Source organism: Rhinolophus sinicus, chromosome 2 (assembly GCF_057876585.1).
Source record: "Rhinolophus sinicus isolate RSI-liver-muscle chromosome 2, RSI-T2T, whole genome shotgun sequence".
NCBI classification, from domain to species: Eukaryota; Metazoa; Chordata; class Mammalia; order Chiroptera; family Rhinolophidae; genus Rhinolophus; species Rhinolophus sinicus.
Genome location: NC_142502.1, coordinates 44125484 through 44151495, shown reverse-complemented (window position 1 = coordinate 44151495; position 26012 = coordinate 44125484). Strand labels below are relative to the sequence as shown.

Here is a 26012-nt window from a genome sequence, read left to right as displayed (position 1 = left end):
TAGAAGCAACACAGCTTTCTCTGAAGTAAGAGGATAGTCTGGGCTCTAGGAAGTCCAATCTGAACAAGGATTCTGAGATATGCATTTCTATGACTCTCTTTGGGTCTCATTTCTTACCTGCGGAATCAAATGTCAATACTTAGAACTGTCAAAAGGATTAGCATTTTTGAAATGCTACGTGCTGTTTTCTTCAGCCCCAGCAACAACTGGACTCCGTGACTTTCTGCTGGACTTTGAAAAATGTTGGTATGATAATCGCAGGAAAGAACCTCTGCCGCTGGAAACCATATGTTACTGCACATCCGTGGAGCTTCACTCTGATTCCAAGTCCAGAAGCTCTACCATGTAACTCAAGGGGACATTTAAAACTGTTCCCACTTCTTCAGGGATCACCTTTGAGGTGAGAAATATGAATATCTGAGAGAATAAATACAATGCTTTGTGGAAGTCAGTCTTGTGTTTTCCATAGTGTAGACTTATAAAACAACTCCATTTCTTTTAGCACTAGACAGCCTATTCAGTTGATGGGGGGGGGGGAGGGAACGAGTGAGGGGGGAGAGAGGGGGGCATGCAATTTTAGTTTTGAAGATGTTGCACTTTAAATTATGTTTACAGAGAGGTTTGTTCCTGGGGGTACCACAGAACAATGTGGCTAGGTTATCCAAGGAAGAAAAACGTTAACAGGGCCATCCTCTGCTCTCTCCTCTAAACCACTGCCTGTGTGTTCAAGGTAAGGAATCTCAGCTTATTTGCAAGTGGCTCTATCTTTCCACAGGATCGTCATTGTTTTGAAAATAGAAGAAAACCTCAACAGCTCCGAAGCATATAATTATGCTTTCTTATTACCCAACAGGAATGTTCTCTGGAGTGTTGTTGTGATGATACACTGGTGAGTGACTTGCAAGGAGGGACGGGTGGCTGAGGAGAAGAGTGGGAGGCTGGGAGCAGAGCTGGTTGCCGGCTCACTTTCTATTCTACTTATCCGGCCTTTGTTGTCTAACAGCTCTCCCAGATCTGTGGCTTGCCTCAAATAAGCTAGGTGGATGTTTTTGGTTGTGGGTTCTCAGACTCCCTCCAGTTATCAGTGTAATAAGTGATTTCAGAGTCTTAGGGCAGATTCCACCACCACTGAATCATATGCAGACTCAAGGCCAGATGATGACATCAGAAACATATGTGTGAGTCTGAAAGCAGAACTTGGCCTAGGAAACTGAGAGCAGACCCCCAGGGGGAGAATTAGCCTTTCATTGGCTTAGAAAGGCCGCCAAGAAGCGAGCTTCCTTATCTTTCACCTCCAGGCGGAAAGTCTCTTGAAAATTCCCTTCACATGGTTGACTTGATGTGCTGTTCTCACATATTTTTAGGAAAGCTCTTTTAGCAAGTTAGGACTTAAGTGCTTCACAAACAAGGCAAAGCTTGTGTGTGAGAGATAAACTCTGCATGCTGTAACTCATAATTACCATGATTTTATGAACCTGGAATTTCCTAACCAAGCTTTATTTTCTTTCAGAGTAGCATCTTTGAGATATTTCTTCATTAATCATGTTTGTCCACCCAAATGCCCAACCACATTAAAAAATAAAGGCATATTACCAGATATGCATTTTATATAGACACATCTCTATGTTGGGATATGTTAATTCCCTCAAATGCTTTTTATCAAGCCATGGATAAACTCCAAATCATTTTATAAGTTCACATCATATTTGAGCTTTATGTAGACCCTGTGGTTTCCATAGTAACAAAAGCAGTTCACAGTATAAGAAACATGCGGAAGATTATAGAAAAAAAAGGGAATCTGAATGGAACAAAAGGCAGGAGCTAAAGTCAGAATTCTTGGGATGCTGGAAAATTTTTATTACTGCTTTATTTATCTCAAAAGACAAGTACAAATCCTCTTGATGCTTCTAGGTGTAAATTGTGTCCGTGTTCACATAATCTATCAAGATCTGAGATTATCTTACTCCTAGCTATGGTCTTAGAGATGCCTACATTTCCCATTGAGGGAGTGTGTGTGTGTGTGTGTGTGTGTGTGTGTGTGTGTGTGTAGACACACAATGAAGATCTGTGGTATCTTTAAAATCTGGTTTCCATCTTATATCAGGAACTGGAAGTACGATAACTTTCCAAAGGACTTACCTCATCTTCTCTATTACCCATAAAAAAGCACCCAAGACAAGTTGAACTCCTACTTGTATAAATTATATGGTTACTTAGCAATGCCTTCCATTCATTCACTTCCTCATTTGTTAGACATATTTATTGAGCATGTTTTATGACAGGGTCCTCGTACCAGATACAGAGCCAGAAGTTGACAATTATCATACCTGTAAGTGCTATGTGGGTAATGTATGAGGGCTTAGTGGGAATTTTCATGGTCTCCTCTGTGATCATAGCTCACTTTCCCAAACTCTCAGGTCTATGGGCCGCTCAGCTGGCAATTTGGGTCACTTACCTCATGGGTTGCAGGTTCTTTTGTTAGAGGGTTGGGCTGCTGGGTCTTTCACTTATTAACTTTCATGGTTGAGGACACTTGTGTTCTTCACCCTGTTTCTCTTACTATTCTGATTAGATGAATACCACATAATCCCAGCACTTTGGGCACTTTGGCTTCAAAGCGGTGAGAACTAGAACAGGATTAGCTGGGAATTTTAAGGCAGCATCTATGTTAGTGATGCATCGTTAAGCAAATACCAGCTTTCCTGGGTGATAAATTTCTCCTTTTTGGTTGTGTTAGAAACTGGAACCAAAGGGAAATCCTTTGCCCCAAATCTTCTCAGTGTTAAGAGTTGGGACCATTAGTTCCAGGGCCAGAGGAAATGTCTATACATCTCCCCACAGACTGACAACCTGAGTGAATTCTGATACCTTCCTGCAATTCTCACCTAACAACCTGTTTCTGAGTTCTTTCCAAGGAGATGGCTCTTCTTGTGAGGGTGAGCCAGTAATCCTGGTGGAGAGGCCTTAGTTGTGATGCTGCAGCCTGTGAAACAGGTATGCCCAACAATACATCAAAGGTATTAGAACTGATGTCTGGAAAGTATTTCTGGTAATTAAAATTTCTGCCATCTTTCTCTTTGAGAAGAATTTTTGTCCCATGACAACATAATAGCCCTAATAAATGTGGTCTGAGTGCATGGTTGGAAGTGTACATGATGGTTAGGGACATAAAACTGCCTTTAGATAGCCACCTCCTTCCCTTTGTCTGGAGCAATCTTCTATGCACTTAAGTCTGCTACTTCTACCTCCTTCAGGCCCAGCTCTCTCAATAATTCCTTTTGTCTTGTATCTCCAATTTCTTTTCTCTGGCTTCTTCTTTTTATATACAAATATGTGAAAATCCCCCCAAACATTAGAAAACAAAGTACACAAACAAACAAAATCTTGCTGTCAGCCATTTTTCAGCCTCTATAGTTGAGCTCTTATCTCATCATTCACCTGAAGTTCCTGCTGAGGTGACAGTCACCTCCCAACTGCCAGCTTCCTATTTTCTGTCCTCCTACTTGTACTCTCTGCAGCATCTGAGGCTCTTGAACACCCACTCTGTTTTGATAAGTGCTCTGGCTTCTACACTATTACTCCTTCTTAAATGTTCCCTATAGCTCTTATCTTCTACGAATTCTTTGCAATTTTCTTCACAGTTTCTCCTTCTCTGCCCCCCCTTAGAAGTCAACATTTCCCAGATAATAGCCTATCTTTGGTACTCATCTCTTCTATTTCACTCTGTATATTTCCCGGTATGAAATATTCTCCCATGAAATTGACATTTCTGTGATAAAATGTTGGAAATTTCATGTGATTCAATTCGTGGTAATCCCCATATCTCTATTTCCAACCCTGATCATTCTCTTAAGCTTGACTAACATTTCCAAAGACCAACCAGACATTGCCAACTGGACCATGTTTAGTCACCTCAGAATTAATACATCTCAAGTGGAATCCTTTTATTCTTAACCGGAAGTATTCTTGATCTTGGTTCATGGTGTCACCACCTCCTCAGTTTCCTAGGTTAGAAAACTTGGAGTCATTCTTGAACTCTTCTTCTCTTTAACTTCCATAGCTAGTCAGTCACAAAGCCAGAGAATTCCACTTCAGAAATATTCCCACTGTACTCCCTTAAATCAGGCCTTCACCGCTGTTGACCTGGGCAATTACAATGGTTCCATCTACGGAATCTCTGCTTCTACTTGCACTGAATTCCAGTTCACCCTTTATACTGTCACCAGAAATGTCTTTCTAAAAAGCAAACCTGACCATGTGACTCCAAGACTCTTCACAGTCCAGTTCCAACCTACAGCTATTGCTCAGTTCCTATCACTCTGACCTTTAAACTCTTCACCACAGTCATTCTGATGGAATGGATTGTTATTTTCTGAAATACCAGACTCTTTCACAATCTTGTGCTTTCTTCTATCTGAAATTTTCTCCACATTCTCTAAGAAACTCAGCCTTTGAGAGTCACCTCAAGAGCCTCCTTTTATATCAAGCCTTTCCCAACTCTCCCATCCATGTTGTCCGCTCTTCCTATAGGCTTTGCCCATATTTGCTTTGTAGAACTTTACGGGTCATCTAGAAGTTTAATTTATCCATTTACATATTGGTCTTCTCTAATAGATTACAAATTCAGTTCATGTCTCTCTTGTGACCCATACTAAGTGCTTAATAAACAATTACTGAGTAATTGAATAATTACTGATTGAAATAGACTTGGGCCCAGGCCCAAATTCTAGGTGGAAAGAAATTAGGGAGTTCTTAGGTCTAGGGTTGTGTTTTGTATATAAACTGTGCATTGTTGCCCTGGAAATTTATCCACTCTGATTCTGCTTATTGCAAAATGAAAAAATAAATATTCACTAAGCCTGTGGCATTTGATTAATAAAACACTAAATATGAGTTGCATCTCCAAAACACAGTTGTAACTGAGAATATCCGCATTGCTGTGAAGTAATATGTTTCATTTTCAGTGGAATTGCACCATGTGAGCTGCGTACACTGTTATGGCAGTAGTATTTCTATATTAGAGGTACCTATTTCTTCTTTTGTTGAAGTGATGTCAGTAAGGCCTCCTCCTGACATTTCAGAGGAAGTTATAGATGAAGTAAGGTACAAAGAATTTAACTTTTCATTTAGTTTTCCTTGACAAATTAGAAAGACTTCCTCTTGACACAGGGTCCCAGTCTAATCCTAATGACCAGAAAAAGTGGGAGAACAAAGTTGTTCGATCACTAGTCCTTGGGGTGCCAGCTGTTAGCAATACTCTCTGAAACCCCAGAGTAGAACAGAGGAGGAAGAGAAAACCATATTCAAGTCAGTATCTCAGAATCAGCATAGCATAAAGACTTGAACCTGTGGCCATCTTCCCTGAGACAAGGTGGGCTGCTGTTTACATGGTGGACATGTCCCGATCTTGCTTAGTCCTTGCCTAACACACTGACTGCCATTCCCTGCCTCGTGCTTGAGGCAGTATCAAATTATTTGTATTTCCCTGCATATAATGTACTTTTTCCTGCCTGTTGGCTTTTTTTCATTCTGTTTTCTCTGCGTAGAATGCCACTTCAGGTTCCCCTACTTTTTTGAAGGATAAATCCCTAATCTGGAGAAATTCAGCCATCACTTCGCTAAACCTATTTCTGACCCATTCCTTTTCTTTCCCGGGGAAGGTGAGAGGTTGTTCTGTAGTGCCGCCATGTACAGTTGTGTAGGTTTTTCACTGCACAACATCACCCAGCTGAGGAAATAAATTCCTGAATTCCAGCCCAAGTTCTACTGCCTTGTATGTGCCTTTGGGGCTAGAATTGTTTCCTAATTCAGACAAAGGCAGACTCATAATGCCCTGTGTATATCTCCATCACTGCCATGACCACAGTGTTCTATGAATATCAACCTCTTTATCCATTTCTCCTACTAGACCCTGGGGGGCAAGCTCCTGTACCTGGTACAGTGTTTGGCACTGAGTAGCTGTTCGTTGAAAAAAATGTTGGATTCTAACAATTATTAAGAAGTAGACACTGTTCTAAGAATGTTAGATGTCTTAAATCATTTATTTCTCACGAAAATCCTGAGGAGGAAGTACAATTTTAGCCAATTTACAGAAGAGTGAACTGAAGCACCAAATGATGAAGAAAGTTGCAGAAGTCACACAGCTGCCAAGTGAGGAGCTAGGATTTGCTCTCAGACAGTCGGGCTTCATAGCCCATTCTCTTAGCCACTGCACCATACTGTCTCTTAATGAATGAAAACTTGTCGAGACTCCACTTCTTCCTCCTCCTTCAGGAAAAAGTATGTCCCTGTTTGCAACATCTGGGAACCCCACTCTCAATCAAGACACTTTCCTGGACATCCGTGTGTGTCCTGTACATGGTATGATCTCCCATGCCCTGAGAGCTGGTTTCCACGGAGTCGGTTCCTGGCTTCCTTTTCTAGAGAGTGCCAGAATGGTTCCATATACAGGAGGTGCGCTGGAGGGCCAGGCCTTCTAGGAAAATGTGTGGGGGTCTGGAGTTTTGCAGATGGAGGCATGTGTTGTATAAAGAAGAAAGGAAAGGGAAGGGACTGATCACAAGCAACGTGAGAGGAAGAAAAGGATGAGGACTGAAAACATTCATCATGCCACTTAGAACAATTAAATATGTATGGTCATCTCAGAAAGGATTGAAGAGGGTTGGCTGGCTAGAGTCAGGAGGAGAACAGCACTGTGGGTGTCTGTGTGAGTAGGGGATGGGGAAGAAAGGAAATCAACAGCCTCACCACATTAGTCAGGTTCCTTCCTCCAACATCTCTGATGCTGAGCATGAAGATGGATAGAGTGTGAGAACTTTCACTGGGTTCAGGGAGGGACACGGTTCGAAGTTCTCAGAGGAAGAACTGCCAGCAGGAAAGGGTGTGCTGGGGTGGAGATGTTTCCAGAAGGATGATACAGGATTGAAGTAATAATGTAAGAATTGGGGCTCTAGGGAGGCATGGACCAAGCGTGCTCTGAGAATAGCAAGAGGTATCTGCAAGGCTCAGGGAAAGTGATGGCGCTTCGTGGTTTAATGTTCGTGAGAAAAACTCCCAGATCAGGCCTAGATTCTTGACCATGTCTGAGGTCCTCAGATGCTTTCTGATGTGTGTTCAACCATTTCTCAATCCTGTTCTCCACCTCTTTGGGGTGGAGACATCCTTGTGAGCTGTGGAAAGAGAATGAGACCTCAGGGGAGGCATCCATCTGGCTCTGGACTGAAGCGAGCAGCTACAAATAAGAACTGCCCAGCAGTGGGTGTGAGGCCAGGCCAGTGGTGCAGACAGTTGGTAGTCAGGAATTTGGACTGTCCCTCTCACACTGAGTCAGCCTGTGGCCTGGGTCACAGCCTGTGGGTAACTCGGTTTCTTAAACGTTGACACAGGGATAATGATGCTCGCTACTTTGTGAGGGGGTATTAATTAAGGGTTTGCAAATTGCTTGGCAATGCAGGGATGAAAGGGGTTAAAAACAAAGTGCAATTGTGATGTGTGGTACTTTGTGTCACTTGCAGGAAACCGTGCCATCTGTGTTGTGATTAGAATTGAAGTAGACAGATAGAATTCATCTTAGAGCACAGACACTGGGGAGAATGGGTCTCATTTCACAATGTGTCTGAGAAGTTATATTAGTCCCCAAACTAAAGTCAAGAGGAAAATGTGATTTGCATGTGGGACATGTGTTCATAGGCTGATGCTTTTCCCTGTAATTTTGTAAACAGGGAAGAGAGCTGATTCTCAAGTGTCATGTATTTCAAGGTTTCTTCAGAGTCTTTACTCTTTTACCATTCAAACCTCGCAGAGATCTTGGTGCCAGAAAACATAGCCCAGGTGAGCACAGCTGGGCAGTGGGTAGGGGATAAGGGATGCCCAGTGAAGGAAACCCGGCACTTGTCCCCTCTCCAGATCAGCTTTTCTTCAAAGACTGGAGAATGTGAACTTGATTACTCTGATCCTCAGAGGTGTGCCACCAGCACTACTTCCTCCTGGCCCCTGACCCCATTCCACTGCCTGGAGCACCTTAGGACAAGAAGCAACAATGATATGCTGTGTCAGAGCTGTGATTACAAAGTGCTGTCCTCTCTCTTTGTGTTACCTGCACTGGCTGAGATCTTGAAGCAGCTTCTACTGAATTGGTCAAAATGATGACATACGTGAGGCTGATTTTCTGGAAATGAAAATCAAAGTCTCTTAGAGAAACTATAGAGAAACTCTAATGCCTTAGAGAGCACAGAGGAATGCTACAGACATCACATCGCTGTGTATGCAGAGACGTAAGCCATGGCATGCATGATAGATATGCTGGCCTCTGTGCCTTGATGTCTAAAGAGAATGGATGATTAAGAAAAAAAGTGTCAGAACAGTGAAGTCCTGAAAAGCTTTAGCTTCCTCCAGGTTAGGGAATTCATGCCTTTATTCAAGAGCTGTATTGATTTACTGAGTACTTTCTCTGTGCCAAGCACGGTTCTGGGTGCTGGAAAACAGCAGTGCACAAACCAGACAAAAATTCCTATCCTCTTGGATGTCATTAGACATCATTCTGGTAGAGAGGTGTCCCAAGTGGAGGAAAATGCATATAGCAAGCATCACCATTTGGTGATTAATTCTGTTTCTGGCTGTCCTGCCTCTGTATGGGATTGGGACTTTGGTCCAATCCCAATCCCACTGCATCCTTCTCTATAAATTATCAAGGATAAAAATAAAAATGTCTAAGATGAGGGAGATGGGGTTGTTGTTTTTAACTTAAAGCAAGGGGTTGGAAATATTTAAAATGTTTAACAACTGGTATAGCGCAGGTGCTGATCTATCACAATGGATACTTGGTCCCTGCTAGGCCAGCATTAACGTTTTAGTTTCTGGGTCATGCCAAGGTCCAGATGTCTCAGAGGAGTGGCTGAGGGAGTTGAGATGGCAGGGGACTTCAGAATGGGGATGCTTGGGGCATTTGTTATTTATCAAGTGGTACAGAAGTATTTCAGTACCTAAACTTCAGGATGGCTGTACCAGATAGATGAAAAATCAATCCTACTCTAGAAAGGATCTAGAAAAAGGATATGCCCATGTAAGATCTTATTCAATACTCATTGCTAAAATATCCAATAGCAAACAGAGCACCTATTGTTAATTTAAAATTTTGAATCTGAATTAGAACTTACAGCTACTGAGTCTCCAGAACCTTATGAAATGATTCTGAAAACAAGGTGGACGTGTAGATTGTCATAAGTGATAGCTAGATAGAGCAGAGCTGTCAGGGCACCCAGCCCTTGTGAGCATAAACGATTGTTACTGAAAAGAATGCAACAACCCTGGGATATGCTTTGATGTGATGATGTTTTCTTCTGGCTCTGCCCTTGCTTGGTCAGTACTTGGTTTACACAGGAGTTGGCCCAGGAAGAAGCCACACCCCTTTGGCAGGTAGACTAGAAATACTATTGGCAAAGAGCATATGCCAAGAAATCCTGGTTGTGATTGCCAGGCTGCTAGCATATTACTACTGGTCCGTCAGGTTCCTAACTTGTCATCATGGCTGGCAACATCCCCTGGCTTTTATTGAAGGCCTAATTGGAGAGTATGTGATGCCCAAAGGGCTTTGCCGGTTGACAACCTTGAAAATGGTAGAATAAAGAGATTTAAACAAGTTAAGCTGCTCCCTATGCATTCTCTCCTCCCTCACAGGTAGAGTCTGGCAAAAACCATGTCTTCTTTATGGGATGCACAACAACTGCAAAGATGGTTGGCTGGAATGATTACAGGCTGCCAGGGGGAGTTACCCATCCACTTAAAATTAAACAGCGCCTAATCTCATCAAATTTGCTAACAAATTGTTTGCATGGTAAAAGAGGGATGTAAATCCCTCACACCACTTTCTAAGGGAAATGCCCACCTTTGGCCCCTGTTGGGTGCCCTGTTTTGTACCACATGACCCATGGTAATCATAGGGTCCCGGGGAAGTTAATTCACAGACTTACCATAATAATGTGACATGGCATACAGAGAGTTGAGCCAATCTGGTTTTGACCCTTGGGAATGTGACCAAGGAATTATTGAGAACCTGGGAGGGGGACAAGTGAGTGGTGTGGCTGACAATCATTGGGTGGAGTCAGAGTAGGGGTGCTTGGGGCATTCATGGCTGTGTAGTTCAGTTGATGGGGGAAGTTGTAGGGAATAAAACAGGTGACATTGTGGTATAACTACTTCATTGCTTCATTCAGTCATTATTAATGAGCATCTACTATGCGTCAGGCATTCTTGTGGTATTAGGGATATAGCAGTGAATTAAAAACAGGCACAAATCCCAGCCCTCCTGGAGCTGACATTCGGGTGGGGGAGACATAAAATAACAAAGAAAAATAAGAAATATATGTTAGATAATGATACATGGGATGGTTTCGAGATAATGCAAGAAAAAAGTGGAGAGGGAACAGATGAAATAAAACCGGTAAAATTTAGACCTCCGATTAATGATGGATAGAAGGGAGTTCACTACACTATTTTTGAGTACGTTTAAATTTTTTCATAAAAAAAAATTATAATGCAGTTAAGTTGGATAGAAGTGTTGGGGTGGGGTGGGAAGGCCTCACTGAGAAGATAACATTTGAACAAAGACCTAAAATAAATGACAAGCAGATATCAGGGGATGAGCATTGCAGGCACAGGGAACAGCAAGTGTAAAATCCCTGAGGCCAGAGTGATCCTGGAGTGTCAAAGGACCACAACTGGGTATCATGGCAAAGCACAGTGCCTGAGGGGGAGGCACTGGGTGAGGAGGGGAATCACAGAGGGTCTGTGGGTCATGGAAAAGATTTTGTCTTTTACTTTGACTGAGATAGGGAGGCCCTGGAGTATTCTGAGAAGAGGAGTGACACGATCTGACATGAGTTTTAGTAGTAGACCTTGGAGCTTTTGGAGTGAAGATCCACTAATTTCTACCTTGGGGTCCACTGAGTGTCCTTGAAGCCAGGACCACACCTCGATGCTTTCAAGACCTAGCTCCTGTTCTTGGATGTCCCTGGGATGTCATTCCTGTTTCATTCCCCACGTACTTTCACAATGTATCTCCTTTATTTGACCTAGCTTCAGTGAGACTCTATTTCTCAAACTGAAACAAACCAGAGGGACAGCCACTTTTTCTCATTATGTGGCTTCCACTCTTGGAGCCCAAGTGAGGTGTGTAGCAGGAGAACACGGACTGTTCTTCACCTCAGCTCAGGAGGTGAGGGGACAATACCACAGCTGAGGAGGTGAGGGGAGAATGCCACAGCTTAGGAATTGAGAGAGAATGTCACAACTCGGGAAGTGAGGAGACAACACCACAAAGTCTATTCAAGGTTACAATTCTCTCTGAATTCATAAGTTCTCAGGTGGTCTAAATTTTTACGGTATTTTTATCTGGAAACTTTAAAACAAAAAGTAAACTTTAATCAAAAACAAATTTAGATATACTATTTATTTTAAAATCTCACATCATGAGAAATAGTAAAATCCAAAGACATTCCCTGTGTTCCTCATGAATCACTACCCAGAAGTTAAGATATACAACTGAGTAAAGGTGGCCATTAAGGAGAAGAGCTTTCCATTATTATTCTCTGCTGCATTTGATGGTGAAATCACACACCTCCCTATAGGGGCTTATTTTACTGGGCATTTATCATGTCAATAAGGCTGAAGAACTACTATCTAAAAATAGCACCTAGTGCTGAGTTGGTCAAGTCTCCAAGCTCCCCAGTCCCCAAAGCCAAATTCTCTCCTCACTCCCGTCCAAATCCACAAAAGCCAACACTTCCATTGCTTTCATGTGGGTCTTGCCCACATATAACTCCACCAAAGCCAGGACTCACACATGTAAATGGCCAAAGGTGCCCATGTAACTTCCTCAAACGAGAATGTCACCAAACCAGTTTGGCGGAGAGCTCTCATGCTCTTACTGATGAATGAACAAGTCTGAGCTGGATAGCTTCCTCTAATAACATTATTTGCCTGTGGAATCCTTTTGTACTCAGGATGGATGAGCCAAATGCTACATTCTTTTTCCATTGTAAAAGTTTTACTAAGATAGGAAAATAGAAAAAAGATTTGTAAAAATCCACTGGACTATTTTTACCTTGTAACGGGAAGAAATGTCCTAGCATTGAAGCTAATTAGCACATATGTGGTGTTTATATCAAGTGCTCTGTATTTCCCTCATATTTATAGTCTATAATCATTTAATGTCTATAAACTACCCCTCCCTCATGAAATTGGCTAATTTTATCCATCTTATTCTATAGAAAATGGTGGGGCAGGTGGAAAAGGTGGTCAAATGCCTTCCCGTGGATCATATGGTTACAAGGATGGAGTCAGAATTAGAATGCACACTGCTTAGCGTGGGTGCACACAGAATAGCAGTGTTCTTGGGCTGGAGCCCACCCAAACAACACAGCTAAACCCTCTTAGAGTGTTATTCCAGGCAACCTAGCATGCAGTTTGTGTCTGGATCAACATTAAGTCCTTTCTATAACATGACAGGAACATTGGGAGAAGAGGACTCACACCTATCCTTGTGGAAATGTCTACTTGTTTTTCTTTGACTCAGGCTGAACACCTACACTTAGAAAGGGAAAAATCACAGGATAGTCCTTGAAAGTGAGGGCTCCTTTATGGCAAGAGCATTAGTTCTTCCAGGCCATGAGGGTATCGAGAAGGGCACTGGGAGAAGTTATTCTCCTGATTCTGCAGAAAACTCAGCTAAAGTAAGAATGACCTGGGGATTCTGGCTCAAATGTGACTTTGCCCTTATCTTTCTTTCCATCTGAAGAATAGTTTCAGTATATCACAATGAGTGGAGAAACAGTGAGAACTATCAGCCTATTCACAACTGCCAAAACTTTTCCCAAGAAGCAAACTGGTTCTCCAAGCATGATCGGTTAATGACTCCTTCTATAAATACCTGCTGCTTTATTAATATGCCAAAAGCCAAATTAATTTGTTCTGGTTTTTCATCAAGGACACCCCAAGCTTGAACCTGGTGTTCTTTACTGGGGTGTTTCATCTCAAAGCAATGAATGGAGATCATTTTCTTCTGACTCCATATGGGAGTGTTATTATCATTTTACTTCCTGTATTAGCTGCTATAACAAGTAGGCCAAACACTTTTTCATGGTTAATACAATAGGAATTTATTTCTCCCTCAGTTCTTGCATGGCAGGTGGCTTTCGCCCATTTGATGATCCTGGGACCCAGGCTTCTCTTATCTTACCTGGTGTCCCCTTTGCCTTACCATTATCTGCATCAAGCTGGCAGAAGGGTAAGAAGAATATGAAGAAGGTACACACACTTCTTAAAAGCCCTGCCCTAGGACAGATGCCATTTCTGCTTTTTCTCCATTGTGAGAATCAGCCACATGGCCTCACTTAGAGGCAAGCAAACCTGAAAAAGGTGGTCCCTGGCTGGGCAGCCAATGTTCATTGACAATGCAATACTGTGAAAGGGGGAGTAAAAATGTTGGGGAACATCTGAACCTCTCGCCTTCTCTGCCCCATTTCCTTCAGTAATGAAATTAATCAATGTGGATCATGTTCTGTGATGCTTTTAAACTTGGTGCCACTTTAGAACATGCTCCAATTTCCTCCTGTACAAAATCTTCAAGCATCTGTGAACACTGTGGAGGAGGGGCCAATACTGCACACCTACTGCATAGGAATCCAGGCCCACCAGCAACTTTCCAGGAGGCTGGAAGGAATTCTGTTTGCATGAGATCTGGATGAGCTTCAAAGAGAGAGAGTGTGTGGCTGAACTGAGCGTGAAAATAAGAATCCTTCCCCTTGCGACAGTGAACTGGGTGAGGAAGAGGCCCCTATGAGAGAAGATGGGCTGACCCTTATTGGTCTGCAGATTCTGCATAGGAAGGGTGGGGCTTCTGTATGAGATTGGAGTAGCAGGAGACAATTAGGGAGAGTCCTCTTGGGTCTTACTACTATTGAGAATCAAACCTCCTACACAACTTATTGTTTGCACATGACTTCATTATTCTGTCTTCATCATATAACTTTGGTATTCTAGGAAACTCTTGCCAAGGTTGAAAGAAGTTCCAGATTACTTATTGACCATTGTAGGAACTTCCAGAAAGACCTATCATTTCTTTTTTTAATAAAAAAGCATTGAAATGACAGTTTATACCCTAAGACTCTTTGAACCTTTTGCCTTAAAATCCTTGCCTTGTTTTGTCCACCAATCCTAAATTATAATATCATGATCTTTCCTCTGTCCTGACTATGAGTATGCCCCCACATTGAAACACCTGCCTTAAAAGCCAGACTTCAAAATCTCAGTAAGTATATCTCCTTAGCCCTTTCCGCTCCCAGATGCTTTGAAGACTCCGAGGAGCAGTACTCTCCTTTGCTACCGTAAGCAATCAGCTCAGCTTTGACTTACCAGCAGGTTGTTTGGGCGACATTTTGCACAGCCAGTGTCATGCGGGGGACCCTGCTCGCTGCGCCATGTGTCATGCAGGGAGTCACGCAGGGTTTCTGGTCCCGCTCCACACATAAGAACGCAGGATATGGTGAGGCCAAAAAGGAACAGCCATGGAGCCATAAGTAGGGGAGTCATATCACTATAGTCTCACTGGCAGCTGGGTTGGAGACACAGGAGGCAGGAGCTACAGAATCCGCAATCCACACTCTGCCATACTCCACCGTGCTAACTGCAATCTGCTATTGCTAGCTCAGCCACCATCTTCTTGCTAGCCCCCCATTCTTTGTTAGCGTAGCCACAGCAGTTACATTAGTGGCCAATGGCTCACTGGTTACAGCTGACGGCCAACTAGCCACAGCTGATGGACATCCAATCACAGTTGATGGCCATTTACTACATGAGCCAGCACCTTTCCACGTGAGGCCGAGAGCCTGGAAACTGCTCTCGGGGGCTCTGTCCCCATAGCCAGCATTCCACAATATCTCCTGGTCTAGAGGATTTGTGCCAACTTCCAAAGGGAAGGGAAACTGTAATAAAATAAAAGGTGTGTTCAATGAAAAACGGTCCCATTGGCAGCTCCAAACCACTAAGTAGGCCCAATTGGCTCATACTTTTGTACTAAAGGTCATTTATCAATGATGGGAGAAAGACCCTACTGCTAGATTGTGACTGAGAGAAAGACTGTGATTCAGAGAAACACAACAAAGTAACTAGAGTTGTTGCAGGACAGCCGGGAGACAGAAGTTGCTGCGGTGGGGTGGGGAGCTTGAGGGTAGAGAGTGGCAGAAGGTAGGAGGAGAGTAAATGCTGCTCAAGAGCACACTCAAGACACCTGACAGGCCCCTAAACAGGCAGCAATCATGATGTTACGGACAGGGCTCGTAGCCCACATCCTAGTTACTTTTCTCTACATTGTGCTCCCCAAGTCTGGGGATGCGTCGTTATGCCTGGAAGATTGGCATCTGGGAGACTGTGGTCACAAGAGTAGAGGGGTGTAGGGGTGTTGTGGGAAGGAGAGGGAAAGGCTGTGTAGAGCTTGGCACACTTCAGAAGAAATCAGGTGTCACAGGATGTCATAATGGGGCCCTGAAGCCAGAGGAAGTAGGATGACATTCAATGTGTGTATGTGTGGGATGTTCATAGGAGACAGGGGACCAAACAATCCCACTTGTACATTTATTTCCTAGGCCAAAAATGTTGCATCTTTGAGCTGCTATTGGCTGGAGTTTTTAATCTGTGCGCTAGAAATAATTGATTAGAACTGACGTGCATGTCTGAAAAGCCCATATTTTATTTTAAAGTTAGTTAAGAAAAGAAATATTAAGAATAAAACAGAAACTACAAAGTTCTGAGTTTTACATATAAGGACAAACACTTTTTCTGTAAGTGAAGCAGGTTGCCTGCTTGCGGAGCAGAGCCCCTTCACTCTGAAACCCCACTGCTGAGAGGCCTATGTTGAAAACTGAGAAGTTGGATTTATGTCCCTAGAGAACCCTGGTGATGTTGAGCCAAGCACTCGGCTAAATGTTTTGAGACCTGGTGAGAACTGTAAATTCTCCTTTCTCCTAGTTTCTCTGCTGTAAAACAGAGAAAAAATAAAAACAAGGGTCAGAGAGTTATTTCACTTGGAGAAGATCCCAGGGAGGACCAAGTAATTCATCAAGTGGAGCAGATGTGGTCAGAAAACAAAGGCTGGCCAGAGGAAATCCATCTGAGGAGACGGATGCTTGTTGATGGCTGACCTGAAAGACATTCTGGGATCCCTCCACCCTCTGAAAGTGACCCATCATCACCTGCATCATCAGCCTTATCACAGTAAATATTTATGTATTTAACAGATAAGTGTAGAATACAGAATGTTTGCATTAAAATAGCATTTACTGAATTTACCTTTAATATAGAGAAGTATGAGGAGGTATACAAATAAAAGGACAGGCTATAATCTCACTTTTGGTAAAATAGATCAATAAATAAACGTATCCATGGTCACAAAATACAAATACACAGAGAGCCATAATCTATGATTTATTTAATCAGTGTCTGATTGATGGACACATTCTATTTGTTCCCTTCCCCCTCTCTTTTGAGTATTTCAAATTTTGTAGTTTATGAATATCCTTGTATCTTGGTGAATTTTCACTCAGACACTCATGGGTTAAATTCCTAGCACTAGCATGGCTGATACATAAAAATCATGGTCATATCTATCCTTTTCTGAACAATGACTTTGGGCAGAGAAAAGTTCTAAATATTAATTTAAATTCTCTAGGTTCAGACCCAAGGCCTTACTTCCAGGACAGTGAGCTTTCAAGTACACTAGCAAGTTTGTATGTTTGGGGCCACAGAAACCCTTTTCCCAAACAAAAGCTTGTATAAAATGTAAAAGCTCAGAGCTGTTCTGCTTGAATTCAGGGAGGAGGCCCAGAACTTGGTTCTCCTTTGTTTACTTCTCTCTCTCTCTCTCTCTCTCTCTCTCTCTCTCTCTCTCTCTCTCTCCTCCTCCTCCTCCTCCTCCTCTTCTTCCTCCACCTCTTCCTCCTCTGTACCTCTGGAAAGCAGAAAGCATAGTTTGAAAATCACCAGTCTAGGGAGAGATCCAAGATGGTGGAGTAGATAAAAACTGTGCCTGAGTTCTTTAGTGAACACATTAAAATTACAACTAAATTATAGAAAAATCAACCTGGAGAACCATCTGAAGTCTAGCTGAACACAAATCCTATAACTGAAAACATAAAGAAGAAGCCATGTTGAGACTGGTAGGAGAGGCAGAGATGAGAAACAGGCCCCAAAACTCCATGTAGCAGTTGAGAATCTGGAGGGATATCTCGGCCACAGAGGTTCCCCCTAGAAGAGCGAGGGACCCCAGCCCCACACCAAGCTCCCCAGCCTGGAGTACTGGTGCCTGGATGAGGAGCCCTCACAACATCTGGCTGTGAAAAACAGGGGGCATTCCAACCATCCCGGTGGCAAGGAAGGCTGGGGGAAACCCAGACATCCTCTCAAAGGGCCCATATACAGACTCACTTACTCACAGGCACTCACCCTGGGTTCCAATGAAGGGATTGTGACTTGGGGGGCGGGGGGTGTCAGAAGCATATGGGGGACAGACTGTGGTTTGTGGTTTCAAGGTGAGGGCTGGAGGACAGTCACCATTGTCCCTGTGAGGGGGCCTTCTCCAGTGCAGCTGGCAGGCAGGCACCATCTTTCCTGTGTTGAGCTCTCCCCCACATGGCCAAATATGACTCACTTGGACCCCACCCCACCCAACTCTCCCAATGCTGGAGGCACTTTCTCAGCTTGTAGCCAGCCCCACCCACATTACACTCTATCTTGGAAAACTATCAGAGTCTGCAGACCCCAAGTGGGCTGGTGACTGGCCTCAGTGTGCTCTGAGACTTTTGCTGAGTGGCTCCAGGCTTAGCACTGGCACCAAACCAGAATTTACATTAACCTGGTGACCACAATTCTTCCCACTCTTAGTGACTCCCTAAGACCCTGCCTCAAACAACTCATGTACTGCACGAGGCTTTATCAGTAGCTGAACCTTAAGGGAGCCAGCAGGTGGCAGCAGGTCTGTGTTCTGGCCTTTTGCGGAGCTACACCACGCCTGGTACTGGTGGTAGCCATCCTCAGTTTGCTGTGTGTCCTCTCCTACATGCCTCCAACTTTAGCACAGGCAGTGAACAACTTCAGATAGCTTTGTAACTCCTACCAGGTAGCTCCTGGCTGGTCACAGGCAGTGGGTGACCTGTGCCTGCACTGGGCCCCTCTCAAGAGACCCTAGAACCAACACATTTGGAGGGTGGCTTCAGACCACAGAGCACCGTCCAATTAGTTCCACAAGTGGCATACACAAAGGGCAGTCTCCACAGGTACCAGAGCTCGCTAGGGTAAATCTCACTCAGTGGAGTAGTCCCCTACATAGCAGCCCATAAGCTATGGATGTGGCCAAACCCCACAACCAATCGGCCTGAGGGTCAATCCCACCCAATTACATGCCAATAGCAATCAAGGCTCAACTATAACAGGAGGGCACACACAACCCACACAAAGGGCACTCCTGGAGCACCCAGAGCAGGTGACCAGGGAGACTATGCCAGGGCCCCACAGGGCCCCACATTAGGCCACCCAGCCAAGACTGGGAAACATAGCAGATCTATGTACCTAATGTATACCGTGTTCCTCCGAAAATAAGACCTAGCCGGACAATCAGCTCTAATGCATCTTTTGGAGTAAAAATTAATTGAAGACCTGGTATCATATCATATATCATATCATATCATATCATATCATATCATATCATATCATATCATATTAAAGACCCAGTCTTATATTATAGTAAAATAAGACTGGGTCTTATATTAATTTTTGCTCCAAAAGATGCATTAGAGCTGATTGTCCGGCTAGGTCTTATTTTTGGGAAAACATGGTAGAAACAAACACAGAGAGGCAGCAAAAATGAGGAAACAAAGAAATGCATCCCAAATGAAAGAACTGGAGAAAAATTCCCTCCCTCCAAAAAAAGAACTGAATGAAATGGCGGCAAGCCCTCTATCAGAGACAGAGTTCAAAACAATGGTTATAAGGATGCTCAAAGAACTTAGTGAGAACTTCAACAAAGAGATAGCAGGCATAAAAAAAGGATATAGAAACCTTAAGAAAGAAGCAGTCAGAAATAAAGAATACAATAACTAAAATGAAAAATGCACTAGAAGGAATCACAGACTAGATGGAGCAAAGGATCAAGTCAGTGATTTGGAAGACAAGGTAGCAGAAAACACTCAATCAGAACAGAAAAAGAAAAATGAATCCAAAAAAATGAGGATAGTTTAATAGAACTCTGGGAAAACATCAAGTGTAACAACATTCACATCATAGGGGCACCAGAAGGAGAAGAGAGAAAGCAAGAGATTGAGAACCTATTTGAAGAAATGATGACTGAACACTTTCTAACCTGGTGAAGGAAATAGACATACAAGTCCAGGAAGCACAGAGTCCCAAACAAGATCAACCCAAACAGGCCTACACCAAGACACATTATAATTAAAATGGCAAAGTTTAAAGACAAAGAGAGAATTCTAAAAGCAGCAAGAGAAAGGCAACTAGTAACTTAAAAAGCCCCCATAAGACTGTCAGATGATTTCTCAACAGAAAATTTGAGGGCCAAAAGGGATTGGCAGGAAATAGTCAACGTGATAAAAAGCAAGGACCTACAACCAAGACTACTGTATACAGCAAGGCTATCATTTAAAATCGAAGGTCAGATAAAGAGCTTCCCAGACAAGAAAAAGCTAACGGAGTTAATCACCATCAAACCAGTATTTCAAAGAATGTTAGAGGGACTTCTTTAAGAAGGTGTGGGGAGCCATGGTTTCTTGCAACCCTGAACCTTGCAGATTGGCTCGGTTTCTGCCCCCATAACATTGTCTCTGCCTTATCTGAGAGGCGCCTAACGGCTGCTGAGGAATGTGGTGGAAACGGCCAGTTCCCGGACACAGAAGACTAAGGGCTTTCTGGACAATTGGTAGGTTCTGTCTCCTTGAGATATTTACTTTTGTGAGTTTCAGTGACCTTGTATCTTCTATGTCAAAGTAAAAGATTTACTTTCGCTGAGATTTAACTGCACGTACTCAAACTGTATATATTGGTTAGAGATAATAAACTCAGGGCTTCAGCATGACTGAAGACCGGCCGCATTAGCATTTGTGTGTGTCTTTTATTCATTCCCACTCCCCCATTCAGGTACTGATCGACTTGTGGCGGCTGGCCCGTCATAGAAGGAAAAAAAAAATCAAAACTGTGAATAATAAAATGACAATAGCTACATATCTATCAACAATTACTTTCAATGTAAATGAATTAAATGCTCCAATCAAATGACATAGGAGGACTGAATGGATAAGAAAACAAAACCCTTACATATGCTGCCTACAAGAAACTCACTTCAGATTGAAAGACACACAGAGACAGAAAGTAAAAGGATGGGAAAAGATACTTCATGAAAATGAAAAAAAAAAAAAAAAAGCTGGGGTAGCAATACTTATACTAGACAAAATAGACTTTACAACAAAGCCTATAAGAAGAGACACTGAAGGGTATTTATCCAAAGAAATCCAAAATACTACTTTGAGAAGATGTGTGTATCCATATGTTCATTATAGCATTGTTTACAATGGCCAAGATGTGGAGGCAGCCTGAGTGTCCCTTGATGGAAGAATGGATAAAGAGGAGGTGTTACATATATACAATGGAATATTGCTCGGCCATGGAAGGGAATGGGTTCTTGCCATCTGCCGTGGCATGGATGGACCTGGAGGATATCATGATGAGTGGAGTGTAAGGCAGAGAAAGAGAGATGCAATGTGATTTCTCTTATATAAGGAATCTAAAGAACAAAATTAAGAAATAAGACAGAAACAAACCCGTAGATACAGAAAACATTTTGATGGTTGCCTGAAGCTGGGGGTTTGGGGTTGTCAGTGAAGAAAGGTGAAGGGATTAAAAAGTACAAATTGGTAGTTACAAAATAGTCATGGGGATGTAAAGCATAGGGAATACAGGCAATGATATGGTAATAGCTATGTATAGTACGAGTTGGGTACTAGACTAGTCAGAGGGATCACATTTTAAATTGTGTAAATGTCTAACCATTATGCTGTACATCTGAAATGAATATAACATAATATTGAATGTCAACTATAATTGAAAAAAAGGAGGAACAGGTGAAGGGGAATAAGAGGTTCAAATTTCCAGGTATAAAACAAGTAAGTCATGGGGATGTAATGTACAGCCTGAGGAATATAATCAATAATATTGTGATGATAGCATAGTACGGTGTCAGATGGTTGCTGGACTTGTCATAGTGATCACTTCCTTAGGTATATAAATGTTGAATGACTATGGTGTGCCCCTGAAACTAATATGATTTTGTATGTTAACTATATTTTTAATAAAAATCTTAAAAAAAAAAAAAAAAAGGAAAGGAAAAAAGAAAACCACCAGTCTACAACACAGCTGCTTTCTACGTGTGCTGTTAATCATCCTTGGGCTGCTGGGCAAACCCAAAAGCTCTGACTTCTTCCTCCAAATGGCTCAGCAGGGCCTTTGAGGCCACTTTTCATGCTGCAGGTTTCCTTGGCTTCATCCTCGTGCCAAAGGGAGGCCTTGGTGACGGGCCTGTTAGTGCTTCTTTCTCATCAGACATGCTATTACAGAAGACATCTCTGGGACCCTGAGATTATAAAATCCCACGATCATTGGAACTAGAAGAAAAGAGGAAAAGCAGAAGGAAGAAGAAATGATGAAAACATTTTAAAAATGTGAATCTGTCTTCTCCTGCCTGGGGTAGCGTTGGTGGAGAAATACAGCTGCTAAACGGACAAGTATGATAAGCGTTCTTGGGCCGGATGCACCTCGAGAAGATGGGTGAAAACATCAGGAGCGATGCATCTATAAAGGAAACCAAACAGGAAACGTGATGTGAATCATCGGAAGGCAGACCATACAGAGAGGGGCCATGCAGCTGAGTCAGTGATGAAGTAAGTGCACATTGCATTGTTTAGGGGCGGTGGACAGCAGAAATCATGTTAGCCGAATCTAAGATAGAGACACAGAGCATCCGGGTTTATGTAAAACTGATATTAATGGGTTCTGCTGCTGGAGGCAGGACAGTTTAGGAAACTGGAAATAAACTTCAGCTTCAGGCACTATGAGGAGAGACCACATTGATTCATCAGCGATGCCAGGTGGTCTCTTTCTGAGGTGCTGTAAAAATCTTAGGCAGGCCGTGTAGCCTCAGCTCATTTTCTGTCCATTTATCCACCTATTTCTGTGTCACCTGCCACTGTGGGGGCTGGGAGGCAGCTAGCATTTTCATACTTGTTGGCTGGCACAGAGGTACACAAGGAAAAGTAGGGTTCCTTTCCGTAAGGCCATCGTCTGAAGTGAGTGAGGTTGCCTGCACCCTTGGCCCTTTTGTGGGGATCCCAAGTCATCTCTCTAGGAGAGAGAGTCCCATAGCCCCACATCTTTTACTATAATTGGCGTCTCCCACATATGTAGGAGGTAAGAGGTAAAGGTGGGAGACTGTCATTAAGAACTGTGATGCTGACTGAGAGCTGGTACAGCTGGAATACTGAGGAAAGCCTGTCGCTTCTTTTTGCCGAAGGGGAATTTTGGAGGCAAAACTGCCTGTTGCTCATACCAGCCACGCCTCGATCCTCAGAGTGACAGAGTGACAACATTTGCAGACCCATGGATACAAGTTTGTGATGCCAATCAGAGGACATCGAGGTAGTTTGGAAGATGTCCAAGTCTTACCCCAGGAGGAAATTAACAAAATGCTGCAGGTTGAAGAGGAAGAGAGACAGTGTGGTAGAAAAAGTACTGGGCTTGGACTCTGGAGGTGTGGCTTCAAGGGCCTCTTCTGCCACTGGCTCTTGGGTTTAACTTTTTGTCTCTTTCCTTTACTGTTATATAAAAGGGATAGACTAGAGAATCTCTGAGGCCATTCCCACAATAGTGGTGGCAGGACACTGTCTCCTAACCTCTCCCCTATACGCAGTCTCTCCCCTTCCCAAGCCACCTCATGTATTAATAATCCAACATTTACTGCATATCTACTATAGCACTATTCAAAGTGCTTTACAGATGCAAACACACTCAGTTTTCATACAGTCCGATGAGGTAGATCCTATTATTTTTATCTTATAGATGAAGGAACTGAGGCACCGAAAAATTATGTAACTAGCTCAGGGTCACACAGCTAAGGAAGTGGCCAAACCAGGACAGAAATATCATACTGCCTCAAAAGTGTAAGGTCGTTCAGAAATGGGCAAAGGACTTGAACAGATATTTCCCCAAATAAGATATACATGTGGCCAATAAGCACATGGAAAGATGTTCGGTATCACTAATCACTAAGGAAATGCAAATCAAAACCACAATGAGGTACCACTTTACACCCATTAGAATGGCTATTGTAAAAAAAAAACCAAACAAACAAACAAACAAACAAACAGAAAATATCAAGTGTTGGTGAGGATGTGGAGAAATTGGAATCCTTGTGCTTTATGGTGGGAATATAAAATGCAACCTGTAGAAAACAGTTTGGCAGTTCCTCAAAAACTTAAACACAGAATTACCATATTGATCTAGCAATTCCATTCAGGTATAAATCCAAAAGAATTGAAAGCTGGGACTCAAAACTGATACTTGTGCACCAATATTCATAGCAACTTTATTTACAATAGTCAAAAGGTAGAAACAACCCAATTGTCCATTGACAGATGAATGGATAAGCAAAACGTAGCATATACAGACAATGGAATATTATTCAGCCTTAAAAAGTTATGACACAAGCTACAACGTGGATGAACCTTAAAGACATTATGCTTAGTGAAATAAGCCAGACAGAAAATGAAAAATATTGGATGATTCCATTTATATGCAGTACCTAGAAGAGACAAATTCATAGAGACAGAAAGTAGATTAGAGGTTACTAGGGGCTGGAGGGAGGAAGACATGGGGAGTTATTGTTTAATGGGCACAGAGTGTCTGAGATGATGAAAAAGTTCTGGACATAGAGAGTGGTGACAGTTGCACAAAAATGTGAATATATTAATGCCATTTAATTCCACATGTAAAATGATTAAAATGGTAAATTTTACATTGTGGGGACAGAGCCAGGAGAGCAGTTTCCATGCTCTCGGCCTCACGTGGAAAGGTGCTGGCTCAGGTAGTAGATGGCCATCAGCTGTGACCAGTTAGCCATTGGCCACTGATATAACTGCCGTGGCTATGCTAGGGGGGTGGGTTGGTTGGTTGGTGGGCAGAGCAGCGAACGACCGATTGTGGATTGTGTGGCTCCTGCTCCCTGTGTCTCCAACCCAGCCGCCAGCGAGACTATAGTGGTGTGACTCCCCTATCTATGGCCCCGTGGGTTTTCCTTTTTCGCCTCACCATAGCCTGTGTTCTTATGCGGGGAACGGGAGCTGAGACCCTGCATGACATATGTATATTAACACAGTTTTTTAAAAAAGCGTACAGCCAGACTGCTCCCCAATAATGGCACACGCATAATGTCACTCCTGCTCTAGCATCATTCGTGGTTTTCCTCTTCCTCTTCTACTCAGCGATAGTACCTCAGCCGCGGACAAGAACACCACTTTGGCCACAGGGTAGGCCACTCTCCTCACAAAAGCCGTGCTCGTGACTATTTCTCTGGCCCTGCTATGCTGCTCCCCATGTGCTTCCAGCCTCTGCATGCTGCCCGCTGCCCGCCTGTAGAAGGGTCTAAACTTCACTCTTCAGCAAGAAACCTTTGCCATCTACAGCAATGCTTGGGCTCTCTCTTTTAGGAATTTCCCTAAGGCTCGATCTTAATGCTGAATTATACATTGTACCAGTGTCTGCATGTGTAATAACCCTGCATCCCCAGCTAGATTCTGCTTTGGATCTAGAGTAAAGGACAGAAGTGGAAATGCACCAAACAATAAATAAATGTTCGTGACTTGCCTTGAAATGATAATACCGCTGATTTTTCTGTCAACTCTGGCCTCTGTATCGCCTTAGGGATTGGTCTGTGTTGAAAGCTCTGCAATTTCCAAAGTTAGGACTACAGAAAGAACAGATGGACATAATTAGGAGAATTAGGAAAGAAATAATAGGAGTCAGCCAGCCTGAGCTCTGGTTCATTAATAATGGCTTTGATTAGAATACTGCTCTTAGAGTAGCATCTCTAAAAATCTCAGCCATCAGGAGAGGCTGTAATTGCTTACAGTGTTATCAGCTCTGTTGTCTTGTCATTTTATTTCTTAGCTGTTTATATTCTGGGCACAGAACTAGCTGGGAAGGATACCAACCCTGGGGTGTCAGTGGTAGTGGTTAGCGGCAAGTATGGTCTGTATTTAAACCTGGCCTTGTATTCAAGGCCTTCTTGTTGTACGTTCCTCAAATCAACTGATGAGTCACCCGGAAAGAGGTGATATGTTGGATAGTAATAGTGGGGGGAAGCATAGTAATAGGGGAAATATTTAAAGGTCACAAACTATGCAATATTAGAAACAAATCATAATTAATTTGAAGCACCTTTGATGATTTGCTTTACTCCTCCCTCTATACTTGTCTGTGTAATGAAGGGCAGTTGTAGCTGCAGGCCAATGCATTCTGAGCCTACTGGCCTGGGTGTGACCAGTTTTCTTACGCCAAAGCCTTCAGGTTGCGCCCTCTGAGGTGAAGAGAGGCGGTCCGGCCTTTCCTCTCCGGTCTCGGGAGGTGAAATCGGATTGTGATAAACAGCGACCTCTAGCGTGTGCTTCCGAATTTGCACTTGTCTAAGCGTACAGAAGAAAACAGTGGAGATGGAAATTCTAATCAAATTTCCAACAAAGGCGAGATAGACATCTTCTCATTGTTTTCCCTGGTGGAGAAGCTCAGGATTGACGGCTGAAGATTTCATTTGCACTGCTCACCATCCTCAGTGCTAGAAATGCTATTAAAAACGTTGCTTTTATATTTTTCTCCAACATGTTTCCTACAGAAATAGCACTGGGATTTGTTTT

The 26012-nt window shown here is 43.0% G+C and overlaps 1 long non-coding RNA gene across 1 annotated transcript in view; it reads left to right on the top strand.

Annotated features, from left to right (window-relative positions):
- Window positions 1–26012, top strand: part of LOC148758772 (uncharacterized) — a 33667-nt gene continuing 7655 nt past the window's right edge. The window contains exons 1-2 of the long non-coding RNA XR_016019727.1: window positions 1–400; window positions 776–889. This is a non-coding gene — a long non-coding RNA (uncharacterized LOC148758772). The remainder of the gene's footprint in view (window positions 401–775; window positions 890–26012) is intronic.